The sequence below is a fragment of the Tursiops truncatus genome, chromosome 5 (assembly GCF_011762595.2).
Source record: "Tursiops truncatus isolate mTurTru1 chromosome 5, mTurTru1.mat.Y, whole genome shotgun sequence".
Taxonomy (NCBI): domain Eukaryota; kingdom Metazoa; phylum Chordata; class Mammalia; order Artiodactyla; family Delphinidae; genus Tursiops; species Tursiops truncatus.
In genome coordinates this window covers 119,941,944-119,963,774 of record NC_047038.1, presented here as the reverse complement: position 1 = coordinate 119,963,774, position 21,831 = coordinate 119,941,944, and the positions used below count along the sequence as shown (strand labels likewise).

Sequence of the window (21,831 nt, the reverse complement as noted above, 5' to 3'; positions counted from 1 at the left end):
GCCTATATAGATAAATAAATATTAAAAAAAAAAAAAGATAAGAAAAGCAGGTTGCCTTTTCTTGCACAAATTTTTTTTTTTTTTCTTTCCTCTGTTTTAAGATCTGCCTTTAGAATCTTGGTGGGAACGAAGGAGACATATTTTGTTCTTGATATTTATTATAGTAGCAAAAAACCCAGTTATTTGAACAGTCATTCTCCTTTGTAGGAATTCAAGTATTATTTTTCTAGGTAAATTATAATAAAAACACAATCTGGATTTTAAATACTTAATCCAGTAAGGTAAATTATTTGTCAGAATTTAGTTATTCATTGATTCTTCGTTCATTCAACAAGTTATGAAATACTATCAACTCTGAGCCCCCCAGTCCTTAAAGCACCAAGTAATTTCATACAATTCTTACAACTGGGTTCATCGATTATTATTCTGGATGGCCCACCATGGGTGCTTTACCAGTTTTTAAAAAGACTTCATTTTTCATTTACTTTGATTCAAGTTGGTAGGTTAGGGAAATGTGATGTACATGAACTTTCAGCCCACCCTAGGCCTTAATTGATTTGGTAATGCATGAGCCAGGATTTGATTTGGTGGTATTTAAACCCAGAAAAATTTCCGAAGGTTGAAAATGATTCGGAAGTTAAGATATAGAGACACTGAAATCATATCATGTTTTTGTTTTAAACAGGAAATCATTCAAAATTACCTGAAAGAAGCCTGGTTTCACTCAAAGGCGGAGAGGACTCCAGGTATGTTGATATGTTGTGCCTGAGGGGTTTGGCTAACTAGAATATCCTGAGGCCAAAGCCAAGGCAGCCAAGGGGGAATTCAAATCCCAGTAATGGGGAAAATACTGCTGTACAATGGGGTGCTGCAAATGGGAAAAGGAATAATGATGTTAGGAGCTGAAGTATCTGCACTGTGTAAAGTAGGTAAGGGCAAGTGATTCAAGACTAGTATTCAAAGGTGAAAGCCTGGAGGTTTAAAAACATGTTATAGGACAAAGCAAAAGTCCCTTGCAAACCCTATGTATTAGTTTCCTGTGGCTGCCATAACAAATTACCGTAAACTTGGAGACTTAAAACAACAGAAATTTATTCTCTCACAATACTGAAGGCCAGAAGTGCAAAGTCAGTTTCACTGGGCTGAAATCAAGGTGTCAATAGGGCTGTGCTCCCTTTGGAGGCTCAGAGTGGCCTCTGGTTGTTGCCGGCAGTCCTTGGCTTGTGGCTACATCATTCCACTCTGCCTTTGGGTCACATTGCTGCCTTCTCTGTGTGTGTAAAATCTCCCTCTGCCTCCCTCTTATAAGGGTACATGTGATTACATTAAAGGTCCACCCAAATAGTCCAGAATAATCTTCCTACCTCAAGAACGCTAGCTTATTCACATCTGCAGGACACTCTCCTCCCCACTTTTAAAACTACATAAGGGAGGAGACCTTCAAGATGGCGGAAGAGTAAGACGTGGAGATCACCTTCCTCCCCACAGATACATCACAAATACATCTACATGTGGAACAGCTCCTACAGAACACCTATTGAACGCTGGCAGAAGACCTCAGACCTCCCAAAAGGCAAGAAACTCCCCACGTACCTGGGTAGGGAAAAAGAAAAAACAGAGACAAAAGGATAGGGACGGGACCTGCGCCAGTGGGAGGGAGAGGGGAAGGAGGAAAGTTTTCCACACACTAGGAAGCCCCTTCGCAGGCGGAGACTGCGGGTGGCGGAGGGGGGAAGCTTCGGAGCCGCGGAGGAGAGCGCAGCAACAGGGGTGCGGAGGGCAAAGCGGAGAGATTCCCACACGGAGGATCGGTGCCGACCAGCACTCACCAGCCCGAGAGGCTTGTCTGCTCACCCGCCGGGGCGGGCGGGGCTGGGAGCTGAGGCTCGGGCTTCGGAGGTCGGATCCCAGGGAGAGGACTGGGGTTGGCGGCGTGAACACAACCTGAAGGGGCTAGTGTACCACAAGCCGGGAGGGAGTCCGGGGAAAAGTCTGGAGCTGCCAAAGAGTCAAGAGACCATTGTTTTGGGGTGCGCGAGGAGCGGGGATTCAGAGCGCTGCTTAAAGGAGCTCCAGAGACGGGCGCGAGCCGCGGCTATCAGCGCAGACACCAGAGACGGGCATGAGACGCTAAGGCTGCTGCTGCCGCCACCAAGAAGCCTGTGTGCGAGCACAGGTCACTATCCACACCTCCCCTCCCGGGAGCCTGTGCAGCCCGCCACTGCCAGGGTCCCGTGGTCCAATGACAATTTCCCCAGGAGAACGCACGGCGCGCCTCCGGCTGGTGCAACATCACGCTGGCCTCAGCCGCCGCAGGCTCGCCCGGCACTCCATAACCCTCCCTCCCCACGGCCTGAGTGAGCCAGAGCCCCCGAATCAGCGGCTCCTTTAACCCCGTCCTGTCTGGGCGGGAACAGACGCCCTCAGGCGAACTACAGGCAGAGGCAGGTCCAGATCCAAAGCTGAACCACAGAAGCTGTGCCAACAAAGAAGAGAAAGGGAAATCTCTCCCAGCAGCCTCAGGAGCAGCGGATTAAATGTCCACAATCAACTTGAGGTACCTGCATCTGTGGAATACCTGAATAGACAAAGAATCATCCCAAAATTGAGGCGGTGGACTTTGGGAGCAACTGTAGACTTGGGGTTTGCTTTCTGCATCTAATTTGTTTATGGTTTTATGTTTATCTTAGTTTGGTATTTAGAGTTGGGAGATTTGTTTATTGACTTGGTTGCTCTCTTCCTTTTCTTCTTTTCTATGTATATATGTATTTCAGTTTTCTCTTTTTGTGAGTGTGTATGTGTATGCTTCTTTGTGTGATTTTTTTCTGTATAGCTTTGCTTTCACATTTGTCCTAGGGTTCTGTCTCTCCGTTTTCTGTTGTTGTTGTTTTATTTAGTACAGTTTTTAGCGCTTATTATAATTGCTGGATTTGATTTCTGGTTTGGATGCTCTCTTCGTTCTTTTTTTATCCCCTTTTTTTAGTAACTTAAAATTTTTTTAATCTTAATAATTTTTTATTTTAATAACTTTTTAATTTAATTTAATTTCTTTCTTTCATTCGTTCTTTCTTTCTCTTTCTTTCTTTCTTTTTTTCTTCCCCCTTGTCTTCTAGCCATGTGGCTGACAGGGTCTTGGTGCTCTGGCCAGGTGTCAGACGTGTGTCTCTGAGGTGGGAGAGCTGAGTTCAGGACATTGGTCCACCAGAGACCTCCCAGCTCCATGTAATATCAAATGGCAAAAGATGTCCCAGAGATCTCCATCTCAATGCTAAGACTCAGCTCCACTCAATGACCAGCAAGGTACAGTGTTGGATATCCCATGCAAAACAACTAGCAAGACAGGAACACAACCCCACACATTAGCAGAGAGGCTGCCTAAAATCATAAAACGTCCACAGACACCCCAAAACACACCACTGGACGCGGTGCTACCTACCAGAAAGACAAGATCTAGCCTCATCCACCAGAACACAGGTACCGGTCCCCTCCACCAGGAAGCCTACACAACCCACTGAACCAACCTTAGCCACTGGGGGCGGACACCAAAAACAATGGGAACAACAAACCTGCACCCTGTGAAAAGGAGACCCCAAACACAGTAAGTTAAGCAAAATGAGAAGACATAAAAACACACAGCAGATGAAGGAGCAAGGTAAAAACCCACCAGACCAAACAAATGAAGAGAAAATAGGCAGTCTAGCTGAAAAAGAATTCAGAGTAATGATAGTAAAGATGATCCAAAATCTTGGAAATACAGTGGAGAAAATACAAGAAATATTTAACAAGGACCTAGGAGAACTAAAGAGCAAACAATGATGAACAACACAATAAAAGAAATTAAAAATTCACTAGAAGGAATCAATAGCAGAATAACAGAGGCAGAAGAACGAATAAGTGACCTGGAAGATAAAATAGTAGAAATAACTACCGCAGAACAGAATAAAGAAAAAAGAATGAAAAAAATGAGGACAGTCTCAGAGACCTTTGCGACAACATTAAACACACCAACATTCGAATTATAGGGGTCCCAGAAGAAGAGAAAAGAAAAGGGACTGAGAAAATAATTGAAGAGTTTATAGTTGAAAACTTTCCTAATACAGGAAAGGAGATATTTAATCAAGTCCAGGAAGCACAGAGAGTCCCATACAGGATAAATCCAGGAGAAACACGCCAAGACACATATTAATCAATCTATCAAAAATTAAATACAAAGAAAAAATATTCAAAGCAGCAAGGGAATAACAACAAATAACATACAAGGGAATCCCCATAAGGTTAACAGCTGATCTTTCAGCAGAAACTCTGCAAGCCAGGAGGGTGTGGCAGGACATATTTAAAGTGATGAAAGGGAAAAACCTACAACCAAGATTACTCTACCCAGCAAGGATCTCATTCAGATTCGACAGAGAAATTAAAACCTTTACAGACAAGCAAAAGCTAAGCGAATTCAGCACCACCAAACCAGCTTTACAACAAATGCTAAAGGAACTTCTCTAGGTAGGAAACACAAGTAAAGGAAAAGACCTACAATAACAAACCCAAAACAATTAAGAAAATAGTAATAAGAACATACATATCGATAATTACCTTAAATGTAAAAGGATAAAATGCTCCAACCAAAAGACAGACTGGCTGAATGGATACAAAAACAAGACCCATATATATGCTGTCTACAAGAGACCCACTTCAGGCCTAGGGACACATACAGACTGAAAGTGAGGGATGGAAAAAGATATTCCACACAAAAGGAAATGAAAAGAAAGCTGGAGTAGTAATTCTCGTATCAGACAAAATAGACTTTACAATAAAGACTGTCACAAGAGACAAAGAAGGACACTACATAATGATCAAGGAATCAATCCAAGAAGAAGATATAACAATTGTAAATATTTATGCACCCAACATAGTAGCACCTCAATATATAAGGCAAATGCTAACAGCCATAAAAGGGGAAATCGACAGTAACACAATCATAGTAGGGGACTTTAACGCCCCACTTACACCAATGGACAGATCATCCAAAATGAAAATAAATAAGGAAACACAAGCTTTAAATGATACATTAAACAAGATGGACTTAATTGATATTTATAGGACATTCCATCCCAAAACAACAGAATATATTTTCTTCTCAAGTGCTCATGGAACATTCTCCAGGATAGATCATATTTGGGCCACAAATCAAACCTTGGTAAATTTAAGAAAATTGAAATCATATCAAGTATCTTTTCTGACCACAACATTATGAGACTAGATCAACTACAGGAAAAAAATCTGTAAAAAATACAAACACATGGAGGCTAAACAATACACTACTAAATAACCAAGAGATCACTGAAGAAATCAAAGAGGAAATCAAAAAATACCTAGAAACAAATGACAATGAAAACATGATGACCCCAAACCTATGGGATTAGCCAGATTCATCAAGAAAAAAATGGAGAAGACTCAAATCAATAGAATTAGAAATGAAAAAGGAGAAGTAACAACTGACACTGCAGAAATACAAAGGATCATGAGAGATTACTACAAGCAATTATATGCCAATAAAATGGACAACCTGGAAGAAATAGACAAATTCTTACAAAAGCACCACCTTCCAAGACTGAACCAGGAAGAAATAGAAGATATAAACAGACCAATCACAAGCACTGAAATTGAGACTGTGATTTAAAATCTTCCAACAAACAAAACCCCAGGACCAGATGGCTTTACAGGCGAATTCTATCAAACATTTAGAGAAGAGCTAACACGTGTCCTTCTCAAACTCTTCCAAAATATAGCAGAGGGAGGAACACTCCCAAACTCATTCTATGAGGCCACCATCACCCTGATACCAAAAGCAGACAAAGGTGTCTCAAAGAAAGAAAACTACAGGCCAGTATCGCTGATGAACATAGATGCAAAAATCCTCAACAAAATACTAGCAAACAGAATCCAACAGCACATTAAAAGGATCATACACCATGATCAAGTGGGGTTTATCCCAGGAATACAAGGATTCTTCAATATATGCCCATCAGTCAATGTGATATACCATATTAACAAATTGAAGGAGAAAAACCATATGACCATCTCAATAGATGCAGAAAGAGCTTTCTACAAAAGTCAACACCCATTTATGATAAAAACCCTCCAGAAAGCAGGCATAGAGGGAACTTACCTCAACATAATAAAGGCCATATATGGGAAACTCACAGCCAACATCGTTCTCAATGGTGAAAAACTGAAACCGTTTCCTCTAAAATCAGGAACAAGACAAGGATGCCCCCTCACACCACTATTATTCAACATGGTTTTGGAAGTTTTAGCCACAGTAGTCAGATAAGAAAAAGAAATAAAAGGAATCCAAATCAGAAAAGAAGGAGTTAAGCTGTCACTGTTTGCAGATGACATGATACTATACATAGAGAATCCTAAAGATGCTACCAGACAACTACTAGAGCTAATCAATGAATTTGGTAAAGTAGCAGGATACAAAATTAATGCACAGAAATCTCTTGCATTCCTATACACTAATGATGAAAAATCTTAAAGAGAAATTAAGGAAACACTCCCATTTACCATTGCAACAAAAAGAATAAAACACCTAGGAATAAACCTACCTAAGGAGACAAAAGACCTGTATGCAGAAACCTGTAAGACACTGATGAAAGAAATTAAAGAAGATACAAACAGATGGGGAGATATACCATGTTCTTGGATTGGAATAATCAACATTGTGAAAATGACTATACTGCCCAAAGCAATCTACAGATTCAATGCAATCCCTGTCAAACTACCAATGGCATTTTTCACAGAAGTAGAACAAAAAATTTCTCAATTTGTATGGAAACACAAAAGACCCCGAATAGCCAAAGCAATCTTGAGAAAGAAAAATGGAGCTGGAGGAATCAGGCTCCCAGACTTCAGACTCTACTGCAAACCTACAGTAATCAAGACAGTATGGTACTGGCACAAAAACAGAAATATAGATCATTGGAACAGGATAGAAAGCCCAGAGATAAGCCCACGCACATTCACTTTATTTTGATAAAGGAGGCAAGAATATACAATGGAGAGAAGACAGCCTCTTTTCAATAAGTGGTGCTGGGAAAACTGGACAGCTACATGTAAAAGAATGAAATTAGAACACTCCCTAACACCATACAGAAAAATAAACTCAAAATGGATTAAAGACCTAAATGTAAAGCCAGACACTATAAAACTCTTAGAGGAAAACAAAGGCAGAACACTCTATGACATAGATCACAGCAAGATCCTTTTGGACCCACCTCCTAAAGAAATGGAAATAAAACCAAAAATAAACAAATGGGACCTAATGAAACTTAAAAGCTTTTGCACAGCAAGGGAAACCATAAACAAGAAGACAAGACAACCCTCAGAATGGGAGAAAATATTTGAAATAAAGCAACTGACAAAGGATTAATCTCCAAAATTTACAAGCAGCTCATGCAGCTCAATATCAAAAAAACAAGCAACCCAATCTAAAAATGGGCAGAAGACCTAAATAGACATTTCTCCAAAGAAGATATACAGATTGCCAACAAACACATGAAAGGATGCTGAACATCACTTATCATTAGAGAAATGCACATCACAACTACAATGAGATATCACCTCACACCAGTCAGAATGGCAATCATCAAACTATCTACAAACATAAATTCTGGAGAGAGTATGGAGAAAAGGGAACACTCTTGCACTGTTGGTGGGAATGTAAATTGATAACAACCACTATGGAGAACAGTATGGAGGTTCCTTAAAAAACTAAAAATAGAACTACCATATGACCCATAAATCCCACTCCTGGGCATATACCCTGAGAAAACCATAATTCAAAAAGAGTCATGTACCACAATGTTCATTGCAGCTCTATTTACAATAGCCAGGACATGGAAGCAACCTATTGACAGATGAATGGATAAAGAAGTTGTGTGTGGCACATATATACAATGGAATACTACTCAGCCGTAAAAAGGAGTGAAACTGAGTTATTTTAGTGAGGTGGATGGACCTAGAGTCTGTTATACAGAGTGAAGTAAGTCAGAAAGAGAAAAACAAATACCGTATGCTAATGCATATATATGGAATTTTAAAAAAAAGGTTCTGAAGAACCTAGGGGCAGGACAGGAATAAAGACGCAGATGTAGATAATGGACTTGAGGACATGGGGAGGGGGAATGGTAAGCTGGGACGAAGTGAGAGAGTGGCATGGACATATATACGCTACCAAATGTAAAATAGATAGCTAGTGGGAAGCAGCCGCATAGCACAGGGAGATCGGCTCGGTGCTCTGTGACCACCTAGAGGGGTAGGATAGGGAGGGTGGGAGGGAGACGCAAGAGGGAGGAGATATGGGGATATATGTTTATGTGTAGCTGATTCACTTTGTTATAAAGCAGAAGCCAACACACCATTGTAATGCAATTATACTCCAATAAAGATGTTAAAAAAAAAGAAAAAAAAACTATATAAGGTAATATGCACAGGTTCTAGAAATTCAAAGATTACGACATGGATTTCTTTGAGGAGAGGGAGGGCATGTGTTTAGCTTACCACATCCTACAATTCTCAAGTGATGAGAAAAGCCAGATTTGATCGGCTCAGTGGTAGGAGAGAACGCCATAAAATTTGACCCATTAAAGATACTTCATTTTAATCCCATTCTATCTCCTCTCTGTCTTCCAAGAATGAAACACGGAAGGCAGACAAGCAATTACAGCTCTCTGCTGCAGCAGCTTCTTATGATTGTCTTTGTGGGAGACATCTTGAATAAAATCAGAGAGCCATGCCGAAGAATCTAAGTTGGAAATGGTCCTATGCAGGAGGAAAGAGGGTAGGGAGGGGAAAAGGGAGAGAATAGTGAGAAGAGGGAAAGAGGACAGGAAGGAGTAAGACCTATTAGAGGAAAGAGAAAATGTAGAAGGTACTTCGGATTTCAGTACTTAAATCAGGGTTTTAACCGTTTTGACTGAACTGACCATATGTTTATAATTAAACATAATTAAGTATTATAATACTTTATAGAAACATTAGATAAATATTATTTATATGGAATTACGTGTGTGGACACGGCTTGAGAAGAAGAATCAAATGCCACCTCTTCTCTGAAAGTTTTTCTGAGTTGCTGTGTAGAATGACTCATTCTCTTTTGTTTGCTCCCAGAGTACATTGCTCACTTACCTAGAGCATTGCATCGTGAATGTGCATTGCATATTTTTCTCTCCAGTAGATTATGCACTTTATGAGAAGAACTCTATCCATATAACTAACACTTATTGCTAACTTGCTACGTACCAGGCATTTCGCAAAGCACTTTGCATGTATTTAATCCTCTAAACAGTCCTACAAGATGCATATTTTTATTCCCTTTTTTTGTTTGTTTTTTGTTTTTTGCGGTACGCAGGCCTCTCACTGTTGTGGCCTCTCCCGTTGCGGAGCGCAGGCTCCGGACGCGCAGGCCCAGTGGCCATGGCTCACGGGCCCAGCCGCTCCGCGGCATGTGGGATCCTCCGGACCGGGGCACGAACCCGTGTCCCCTGCATCGGCAGGCGGACTCTCAACCACTGCGCCACCAGGGAAGCCCTATTCCCATTTTAAAGATGATAAAGTCAAAGCATGGAAAGTGGAGTATTGTCAAGGTCATACAGCAAGAAAGAGGTAGAGCTGGAATTTGAAAGTAGGCAGTCTGGTTCCTAAACCTTCACTCGTAAGTAATGTAATCTGTTATGCTACCCTGCACCAAACATATAATAAGATAGTTCAGTTACTTCAATTATTAGTGGTCAGATTCTTTCAAAGGCTAATAAATAAACAACTTCTGTAACCTGGCTTTACTGCAGATTTTTTTAAAGATTTATTTTAAAGGAAGGCTCTTGCCTTACTCTTCAGGTTACATTTTTTTGCCAACTCAGGAAAAGTATGAAATGCCTCTAATTAGATGCATCAAAGAATGTAAGATGTTGTGATAACCTCAAACTTCAAACAGGTTCCATTGACGTTAGAGCGAGGAGAGAAAAGTTAAAATGAAGATATCATTTTAAGTTTTTGTTTCCTAATAGATATAATTTATTTTGCAGAACTCAAAAATGGTCTCATAGGGCCAAGATGTAAATGCAATCTACACACTGAATAAAAGGAAGTGGACAAAGTAGAATTTGTGGAAGGACTGAACCACCATATTTCATTCATTGCCACATTCAGTAAACATTTATTGGGTACCAATCTGTTTAGAGTTCTCCAAGGAGAAACTCCAAATGTAAGTTGCTGAATAGTACATCTATTTACCTTTGTACCATCAGGAAATCTGGGAGTGTCACCCTGTAGTTTGAACTTTGGTGATTTCTTAGGTGACTTATCTTTTTTTCTTAGAGACGCTAATAGCAACTTGAGGGTAAGGATTGTGGCTCATACAATTCCTGCTTTCTGATGATACCTACAAGGGCTATTCTCATAATGGTTGGTCAATAAATATTTACTGAATGGATGAATGAGTGGATCAATCAGTCCATTGAGAGAGTTTGACTATTCGCAGTAAAAAATAGCAAAGCGCATTAAATCTTACTAAGTTAGAACATTGGTTTGATTCAATGATTTTTAGATACTGTCAAGGACGTCATCATTTTCCTCTCTTCTACTTCACATTTGCTTTTCCTCCTTTTCTTTTCTCAGTCTTTTTTCCATTTATCTACTTTTCACTTTTTTTTTCTCTCTTCCAACTGCTAAGAAGTGTGTCCCCATGATTTCTGTCATTAACCAAATAGATATCTGTGTTTATGGGGAAAGAAATGGAATAAAAAAATGTGATTTTGATTTTAGATTACTTGGGTTTGAGATGGCAATGAAGTGTCAGGTACTTATCATGTGGAAATATAAATTAGGAGAGAAGTTGAGGCTCGAACATAGATTTGGAATTTATCTAGCATGAAGGTAATATTCTAAGGTGTGTGAATAGATGTGACCACAGTGCCTTAACCATGGCACCAGAGTTTACTCTGAACAGTAGCTCTGCTACTCGAATCAACACCACCAACAGCAAGGCCCTTACTAGCACTTACTATGTCCCAGGATTTTCTCCTCCAAATACACAGTTAATTCTCACACCAATGTCAGTACTAGTATCTGATTTTGCAGAATGCCTGTGATTATTAGTATTATTCATCAAATTGCTATTCATCTAATTTCCTTTCTTTTTCTGATTGTGTGATTCAGGATAAATTACTTAACTCTCTCTCTCGCTATATATATATGTATACATATATATAACACACACACACACACACATATATATATAGTAATTTTCTGTTTCTATGATCTTATCTTTGTGTTTTCATTATTACCATTACCAAAACTCAGATGCTTTTTTACTCTTACTTAATTTTATGCATAACATAATTTTATTTATAAATATATAAGAATATACATTTATCTAAACCTCATAACACCCATATGAGGTAGATTCTGTTATTAGTCCCATTTTACATATGAAGAAAACTGAGGCTTTGTGAGGATTATTAACCTGGCCAAGATGGCAGAGCTAGTCAGGTGAAAGTAAAAACGGTGTGTTTCTGATCACAGCAAGTAGTAACATCTATCCACTTATCCAGACCAGAAACCTGGAGTCACTCAAGATCCTTTCCTCCAACAATCTCTGCATTTCACTGCCTAAATGCATCTTGTGTCCATTCTATCCTCTACGTTTCTGTTTGTATTGTTCAAATTCCTCTCCCTAGTGTCCAGTTTTGCCCTTATCAAACCTATCAGTCATGCCGTTGGCAGAGTAATTTATCTGACAAAAATCTTTGCCCTTTATTTGCTTTTTTTGTTTGTATAGTATGTTTAGTAACCCCAGTTTACCACATTGATGCTATAGCGCCCTCTTAGAATCAAGCCACACAGGTACCCAGGCAGCACAACCATAATTACTTCACTTAACTTCTTAAGATGATTTAATGGATTCCTATGGCAGTTAAGATGAAAATTTAAATCTTTCCATGGCCTTCAAGCCCCTGCTGGTGCCCTCTGCTTGTTTCTCAGCCTCATTTTGAACCACTTGCCCTCTTGTCCTCGCTCCAGCCACAAGGGCCTTCCAGTTTGTGGGAGCTGCTACAATGCTTTCTGCCTCAGGGCCCTTGAACATGCTACTCCCACATTTGGAATCTCACATCTCTTCCTCCCTACTTGGGACACATGTACATTCAAATGAAAGACCGATTGAAATAAAATCAGTTTTATTATTGTTGTAATTCTAGGATCTCACAGAACTGTGTCTCTTTCAGAGTACTTAATTCAGTTTATAATCATAAATATGGTAATTTGTTTAGTGGCTTCTTCCTTATTTCTCTGTTGGGCAAAGGCCATGACAGTTTTGCTTATCACAACAACTGCACAGCTGTACTGTGCATATATGAGGCACTTAATAAATGTTAATTGAATGAATATTCTCTCTAGTATTCCTGATGTTTTGGGTGACTTTATTCTTTTTTCCTTAGAGAATCATTTTCAACAGACCATGTAGAATAAATGGCAAACTGAGTTTTCTGATTGTAAAGAAACTTTGATCTCTCTTAAAACACACACACACACACACACACACACACACACACACACAGAGACTCTACAAGGAGGAAAATGCATGGGGAGAAGGCAGATGTTTTCATAGTTCCTCCAGTTTTCATTAAATTTGGGATTTTCTCACTGAAGGAATCCTATTTCCTCTACCATACTTGGTTCTGAGGCATTAACTACCCCCTCTCCTTCTTTGTATTCTGTGCCAAGAGGGAAAAATTCCCTTCCTTTATTTACTCTTAGCCTTTTGATATTTTCCACCTAAAAAGAATTGTCTAAGGAATAAGGAAGAACTGAAATAATTACTGGAGTTCCCAAGGAACAGCCAGGTTGCTGAGCCCAGGTTCCCTCCAGCTTGAGGAGGGCAGATTTTTTTCCCCCTCTCATCACATCTCTGATCCATTGGTAGTGGCTGCCTGGAGACATGTGTAAGAGGGATTCTGAGGGCACCGCCAGCCTCAGTGGGAAAGTGTACCATGATTAATTCATTGAACACATACTTACTGAGTGCGTGCTATGTAATTAGCAGGGCTGGCTAGGGGTGTGGGAGTACAGAGAGTTGGCAACCTTGTTAGCCTTTCTCTACACATGGAGGGCAGATACAATTTTGTAAGCATCTTGATTATTCTCTGTCAGCTCAAAGCTTATCCCTCTGTTACATGGCTTTCCATCACCACTGTGACTTCCTGACCCCAGAAGCAGGTCTAATAGTGAATTTTGTTTTGTTGCTAGACAAACAAAATTTGTTTGTCTAGCAAAAAAACAAAGGGAATCAAAAGCCCTTTCTTCACTAAAACCCCCTAATTTTCATGACTTGAGACAACTGTAAACCATCATTCCTCTTCCCTTTTTTTTTTTTTCTGCTTTCTCTTTTGAGAGACAGACTTTGCTCCCATCTAATTTGTACTGACAGAATCATGACCCTTATTGAGGGCCAGTGAATAATCTGGACCTTAATTCTTGAGCTGTGGTAGAGACTTCTAACTGTTTATTCAATATCCATTTCCCTTTCTTTCTTATCAGGGATGACCAGTAAGTAGCCATTGGATGGGCATTTTCACACATTTTGCACTTTCAGTCTTTCTTGCTAGAAAGTGGATGTGATGGCTGGTATTTCAGGAATCATCTTGTGACTTTGAGGCTGGAAGTCATGATGGCAAAGCTGGAAGAAAGTTGGAGCCTGGGTCCCTGCTGCACCTGATGGGGCTACTCTTCAAGCTCTGGACTACTTACTTTCGGGCATCATTTTACGTGAAAGAATAAAACCCTAACATGTCAAATCTACTGTAGTCTGGTTTCTATTATTTACAACTGAATGCAATTCCTAGCAATATGGGTTCTTCAGCTCTGATTTCTCCCTGATTCTTTTATTGTATGCTTATTCAGGTGAGACCTCACTCTTCACCCAGGAAGGACTATTACATTCATGTTACTCTCAGATTGGAAGTTCCATGAAGACAGGGAATGTGACTATTTTGCTCACCAGGGTTTCCTCAGCGTCTAGCACATTGACTGACACTTAGACGTTGGCTCAAAAAATATGATGTGTGAATGAATGAATAATAACATACTTTCTTCAAATACAAGTCATAAAATATTAAAAAGAATTAGCAATCATACAATTACTAGAGGGCCAATCTCTCAATGATTAACTGAATGTTCTTCTTACCTGAGGGCCAACAAAACTATATGTGGTTATAGGTTTTGTGGAATAAGAAAAAAATAATGCTTGACATTAAAACACAGTGTAGTTTGACATTTGATAATTTGTAAGAAATTTGGTGTTGGCATCTGTATACTTTAGTTATAATAATAATGTTTCTTTAATGTGTCATAGTTTAAGAACATTTCACACACTCCGTGGCTTAGAGAATAGAAAGTATATTTAAAGTTTTCCACAAGGTGCTCCTGCACTGTATAACTTTAATATTTGCTGAGTGCTTCCTACATGATCAACTGAGTTATCATTGTTTTATATGCACTAACAAATTTAATCTAACTGATGGTCGAGAGCCATGTTATTCCCGTCGTATACTTGAAGAGACTGGGTAACAGAAAGCTTAAGTAACGTGTTGGTCTTAAAGCTAAACAAGCTATATGATATTTTATTTGATATTTTTTGGTGATGTGTACCTTTACTAATTTGTTTATCCATTCATCAAACAAAAATTATTGTTTGTTGATTGCTTGCTTGATTAATTGAATAGTTACTCAGTGTCAGGCACTTGGCTAAGCTCTGGGAAAGTAAAAGTATTCCGTTCCCCACAGTAAGGTGCATAATGGTCCAATGTAGCATGATGAGTGCTTGATACAGAGGTTGGATAGAGAGGAAAGGGCAGATTCCAGAGGCTTCCAGGAGAAAATGTCACCTTACAAGACAATCAAAGTTGGCCAGATAAAGAATGGGAAGAATGGTGTTCCAGAGAGGAACCTCCAGAGAGAGACAAATATCATATGATATCACTTATTTGTGGAATCTAAAAAAATGATACAAGTGAACTTATTTACAAAACAGAAACAGACTCACAGACATAGAAAACAGTCTTATGGTTACCAAAGGGAAGGGTGGAGGGAGGGATAAATTAGGAGCTTGGGATTAACATACACACACTATTATATATAAAATATTTAAATAACCAACAAGGATCTACTGTATAGCACAGGGAACTACACTCAATATCTTGTAATAACCTGTAATGGAAAAGAATCTGAAAAAGAATATATATATATATATATATATATTTTTATATACATATACATGTATAACTGAATCACTTTGCTATACACTTGAAACTAACACAACATAGTTAATTAACTGTACTTCAATTAAAAAATGTTTTTTTAAAAAAAGAGAGGAGGGCTTCCCTGGTGGCGCAGTGGTTGAGAGTCCGCCTGCCAATGCAGGGGACGCGGGTTCGTGTCCCGGTCCGGGAAGATTCCACATGCCGCGGAACGGCTGGGCCCGTGAGCCATGGCCGCTGAGCCTGCGCGTCCGGAGCCTGTGCTCCGCAACGGGAGAGGCCCGCGTACCGCAAAAAAAATAAAATTAAAAAAAATAATTAAAAAAAAAGGGAGGAACATGTGCAAAAGCGTAAGAGTGAGGAAGTGTGGCTTATTCGGGAAACGAGAAGTCCTTAATGTGGTAGAGGCACAGCCTGGAATGAGCAGCACAGAGAGGTGGGGCTCTTGACTGTGATCCACTGCGGCCAGGTCATCAAGGGCTTCTGCTTTCACCCTAAGCGAGCTCAGACACTATTCTGTAAGTGGCAAGGGCCCCCAAAAAGAGCACCGTAGTTACCTTTATATTTCCACAGAATAATTTTGACTGAAGTATGGAGGCTGGCACAGAGAAGAGTAATACCTGAAGTCTCAGGTAAAGGTGAATGAATTAGGTTCCTACCATATTGTTGGAGTTCCAGTTTAACTGGAATGAACTCCACTGCAAATTTTGAACACCTATCATTATTTAATGCTGAAGAGCTTCATACCTATGAAACATCTGCATGTGGTCAAGTATTTCAGATAGGGTCAAATCTCTCTTTTCCACTCTAGGGAGAAGGAACAGACAAATGTATAACACAAAGTGATAGATAATGTCAACTAGTTAATTCTATATGTATGCATATTGATTATATATATGTTTTTTATTATTTTTGAATTTAGGAACTTCTAAAGTCTTAAAAATTTATTCCCAATCAAACAGCAAAGTGGGCTAAAGAGAAGCCCTGGGACAGGACCAGGAACACCCCACTCTTCTATGCTGATCTTGGCTTTGCATCGTAGCCTCCGGCCATCATATTCAATTCTGGGAGTTGCTGGCTGCCTTCTCAAAAGCATGCACCAAAATAGTGTTTCTCAAACCTTCTGTGATTGAAGTATTATATTCAAAATTGCAGTCGCCCCAATTCTTCTCTGTAGAATATGAAATGAGGAAGGGAAACGGGAGATATTAAACAGATTAGTCCGTGGTATCCATCCTCGCCTTCCTCCTTGTGACCAGAGTAGGACTTGGATTTATAATTCTTTATCTGTAGCTCCAAATCCAAAAAGCTGAAAAACTAAAGTGTTTTCATGGCCAATTTGGTAGCAATACCTGACTAAACCTGAACTCATGTGGTCATAAAACCTGACCCAAGCTGACGGAATTCTCTTTATAATCTGCATTTCACTTGGTGCGAAGAGTCACACGCTTTGCTGCAGAAATATTCACATGTTTGATATTGTTTGCAGTGTTAGCTAATATCCTGAATATGCACTTTATTGCCTTTTTAATGTTTCCTTAATTTGTTTTTATTTTGAGACTTGTAGATCTGTGGGCAGTTGTAAGAAATAATACATGTAGTAGGCGCTGCACCTAATTCACCCCCATGGTAACATTTTGCATAACTATAGTACAGCATCACAACGAGGAGATTGACGTTGATACAATCCATGGACCTTCTTTGGATTTCACCAGTTTTACATGCACTCAATTTCGTTCCTTGCAATTTTGTCACATAGAGATTCGTGTGGCCACTACCACAGTCAGATGCAAAATAGATCCTTGTTCATCACAAGGATCTCTCCTGCTACCACATTACAGCCGCAGCCACCTCCCTCATCATCCCTCTCCCTAAACCCTGCAACCACTTTTACGTTCTTCATCTCTACAGTTTTGTCATTTCTACAATGCTAAATAGTTATACATTGTGTGATCTTTTGTGATTGGCTTTATTCACTCAGCATAATTCCTTTGGAGATCCATGCAAGTTGTTGCATGCTTTGTAATATCTGAAAATTCTGAACTCCAAAACACATTTAGCCCAAAGGTTTTAGATAAGAGGCTGTGGAGCTGCACTGAGAGTCTGCTGCTGCAGTTAGAGCCTTGCCTGCTCTTTGAACGACTGAGGAGCTAGGCTGGCAGGACCTGAGGGGCTGCGTTCTCATCAGTGAGTGGGGTCTGGAGATAGTTTGAAACCGACGTTTCTGGTGTTCGGTTTGAATGCAGCTCCCGCCGCCCATGTGACATTTGTCTCCTGTTGCACCCTAATTATTCAGTGTTCACAGTCATCTGCCTTACTTGCTTTTGCCTGGGTTTCTCACTCATCGCACTTCCCTTCTGGGCCTAAATTCTAACCCTAATTTGCAATCTGCTTTCCTTAGTCTTGTTTCTATCAGTCCCTTTCCCTAGCACTGCACCTGGCTTCCTATATCACTTACATTGACTCCACTCAGCATGCAGATCTGTGACTCAGGGCTCAGATTTCAGCCCTTGCCTGTCTCAGGGCTGTGTTGTGTTCTCTCTGCCACTCAGATTTCAAGAGTTGGATACAGGGTCTTCCTTGGAGAGCTTCCCACTGTGGATTCTCATCATCGTTAGAGTGAGTTTTGATGTCCATAAAATTAAGCCTTAAAAGTATAGTTACTGTTTATATTCTAAAGTAAAATTTGCCCCATTTAAGCTGATATTCAGTTCAAAAGATAGTTTGGTAAATTCTATAGTGGAAAGTGTTAGGATTCCTTGGTGGCACAGTGGTTAAGGATCCGCCTGCCAATGCAGGGGACATGGGTTTGAACCCTGGTCCAGGAAGAGCCCACATGCTGCGGAGCAACTAACCCTGTGCTCCACAACTACTGAGCCTGTGCTGTAGAGCCCGCGAGGCACAACTACTGAAGCCCACGCTCTTAGAGCCCATGCTCTGCAACAAGAGAAGTCACCGCAATGAGAAGCCCGTGCACTGCAACGAAGAGTAGCTCCCGCTCGCCACAAGAGAAAGCCCACACAGCAACTAAGATCCAACACAGCCAAAAATAAATAAATAAAATTAATTAATTAAAAAAAAGAAATTGTCACTAAATGTAATAAGGTAATATTCTGTTCTTGACAATTGACTTATGCACATCTCTGAGAAGTGTGGGTGTGTGTTTGTGTGTGTAAGTCTAAAATGGCTAATGATATTTAGGGAAGAGGAACCATGGAAGAATGGCCCAAAGAGGGGAACTGATCACATTTGTCTATGCATCCCACTTCTCTTTCCAGCCTGCTGCAGTGGAAGACATCAAAATAGTCAATGTTATGATGTCATTGTCCCAGTCAACCTTGATTTATTTATGTCTTCCTTTTGGAGAAAGCTAAACTGAAGAAGTCATTTTAGGATCACCAAGATTTTATTTCTAGCCCTACAACTATTATAAAAACACACTTTCTGGTTAAAAGCAAAAAATCATTTCTAATAATTGATAGAATTTTTTCAGGTGGTACAATTATTTGGGAAATTTCTAGATGTTTGAGTGTTTCACGTTTCCATCTGGTGTCTGCCATTGTGCGGAACAGCCTAGCATTGTTCTGTGATACTTTTGGTTAGCTTTTGGTTAGCACTGACTTGCCAAAGTTTCCTGTTGGGAATATCAATAGGGTCCACTAATTTCCTGATGAAATCAATTAAGAATTAAGAAGAGAAGAAGAAATGGTAATATCTAATTCTGACTTACTTTCTCACCTAAGATATTGTTAGTCCTTTTCCCAAAGAGAACAAGCAACATGGATTTGGAAACTAAAAAAGAAAATAAGGGTAATTTGAGCAATCTTTTAAACATTCGTACAAAATAAATGGGAAAACTAAATAAGAAAGCTATGTATTTTTTAGGGTGAATGAAGAAAGGAGAAAAAAGAATAAACCAGTTTTTCCCTCTTTAGAAATGTTTTCTTTAAGTCTTTTTGTCTCAATATCCACCTGCCAAAATTTTTTGACAACTGAAAATCATCCCATTCTCCTTCAAAATCTTCCAGAATAGCATTGCAATGAATTCCTGTCAATGATTTTTACTTTCAGTTAAAACCATTTTTCCTTTTGCAAGTGCATCATTAGCACTGAAGAAAGAGCCACATTGATAGGCCTTTGCTTTTACTTTTATGTCAAAACTACTTCCTGAAAAATAATTTTCATGTACTTTGCAAATCTGTCCACAGTTGAAAGAGTCATCAAATATATAAAATGAAATGCACACAAGGCAGTGCATGTGTGTGGCTGGTGACCCATAATGGAATGGTGAGGTCAAGGTAAATGAACTTGAAAAATAAAGGCTGAAGGGTTTCAATTTTTTTTTTTTTTTAGCTTAAGCTATAGACATAAATGTTTGTGTGGTTATGATTAGTTTATCTCAAGTATTTAAATCACCACTTAAAGGAGACCTTAGAAGCTCATCACTCTTGGGTGCTCAGAACAGTGGCGGCACAGAGTGGGTGCTGAATAAATATTTACCGACCAAATGCATGCATGAATGAAGATCTCGGTATTTATTCTCTCTCAATCCTTTAAAAAAATTTGTTATGACAGTCCCAGAACCTTGACCAAAGCAAGTATTTAATTTCTGAGTTTGTAACTAAACGTCGATTTATTTTGAAAAGTGTTTGGGAACGCTTTGCTTGTGGAGTGTTAGTTGCACATAATGTAACATCAGCCTACGTTTCATAGCTGCAAAAGTAAAGATTTTTGCTATCTGCTTTAATTATCTAATTAGAATTCAACAAGCTATGTAGAGGTTGCCCTTTGGGGCTCATTAAACCAGCAGCGTTACGAGTGTTGCAACTGAAGAAAACACATTTTCGAACGGAGCCCCTTGCTGCCGAAAAGTCCTTTGCTTACTACAACGCTGCTCGCGAGGAGAGAGCGGCCTTGGGCCAGAGGGCGGGCAGGTACCCCGGGCGAGCAGGAGGTGCGGGGCCGGCGCGGCGGGCGGCCAGGCGGGATCCGCTTACAGCTCGCTGGGACGCCGCGCCCCGCGGCCGCAGCAGCGCGGGCGGTTCGGCGTGTTGATGTACAGGGTCAAAACAGGCTTAATCTTTTGAGCTGGCTGACCCCAGCTTCACTGAAGAAACAGGCTGAATCACAACAGTCTCTGGATTGAAATCTTAGCTCCGATGGAACAGGGGCTTTTACTGTTGATGCTGCTGCAGTGTTTGCTCCTAAAGCTGGGAATTCAAGTGTTTTAAGTCTCCAGGGCCTTCGGTTGAAATCCTTCTATCAGCTTGAAAGTCTCACAGTTGTTAAAAGAAAAGGAAAAATCAAACACACAAAGCCACAAGCCCTTCACATTTCCTTTCGCTGGCCATGGAATCATACTCATTTGAAAATAGAACACCCAGCTTATCTTTTATAAACTGAGACTTTTGTTATTTTTTTTCCTGTATTTTAAACTCGCCCTGATTGCCGTGCCATGCATTCATCTCTTAACCAGAAAACAAAAGAGATATTTTGCACCTTGATATAAAATGCCAAGTTTTGATAACATCACAATATGCTACTTTATTACAAAAGGCCAGTTCTTCTATGCTGAGTTACACTTACTATCCACAAAACCACTAGTTGTCAACATGTCTTGTTCCAAAAGGTTGGATTTTTAAAACATCCAGAAGACATTTGTCATTTTGAAGCTCCTGACTGTATGATGTGCAGCTGTATGAAGGTTCTTTTCAGCATTTGAAATGGTTCTGTGTAGTCAGGCCCTTACTAAGATGAAATGCATTTCCATGTGAATTTATTGGGGTTTGCAGCCACATACTCCTGCCTGCCTCCTTGATTTTGGCTCTACTCACAGCTCCTTTTATTGGTTTTTGGCCGGTGGCTGAGGGCATATGTTTTGGACTTTCCTTGCCTGATTTGTGAGAGTCTGCTGACATCCAGGAAAGTGCCGCAAAAAACCTGTTGCTCATATCCAAGCTTATGTGTTTCATGGCAGAGCCACTAGCCCTGAGCTCAAGTTTCTTGACAACAAGTCTTATTTATGGAGAAACAAACATAGGCAGTATTTTGTGGGACTATGCTGTTCTCTTTCTGGGAGTAACATTTGGCGTTTCTCTGCAAAAGGGCAGATAGTTTTTTAGACATCTCATGTTCAAGGGTGTGACAGAGGAAGGGACATTGCTGCTGATGGTGATGATAGCTGCCATTTACTGAGCAGACACCAAAACCCAAGCAATTTGCATTGACTCATCACCGCAGAATTGCAAGGGAGATGCTGCTGTTCCCATTTTGAAGATGACGAAACTGAGGGTAAGCAGCATTCCCAGAATCTTACGGAGTGTTGAAGGCAGGATTCAAACGTCGGTCTTTTTGTTTTTAAAGTTTATGTTTTTTCCCCAAAGAAACCTGAGAGGCAAATACTGCCTTTGATTTTTTAATAAAGAAAATTTTGTTCTGAAGTTGCCATGCTATTTGATGACAATGTTTACACGTGCACTATTTATAGGAGTTGGTGCCATGAGGATGCAGTAACGGCTAA

The 21,831-nt window shown here is 40.0% G+C and overlaps 1 long non-coding RNA gene across 1 annotated transcript in view; it reads left to right on the top strand.

Annotated features, from left to right (window-relative positions):
* The window catches only part of LOC141278714 (uncharacterized), a 76,908-nt gene extending 75,334 nt beyond the window's left edge, over window positions 1–1,574 (top strand). Inside the window, exons 3-4 of the long non-coding RNA XR_012331782.1 lie at window positions 686–746; window positions 1,489–1,574. This is a non-coding gene — a long non-coding RNA (uncharacterized lncRNA). The remainder of the gene's footprint in view (window positions 1–685; window positions 747–1,488) is intronic.
* Window positions 1,575–21,831: the final 20,257 nt, after the last annotated feature.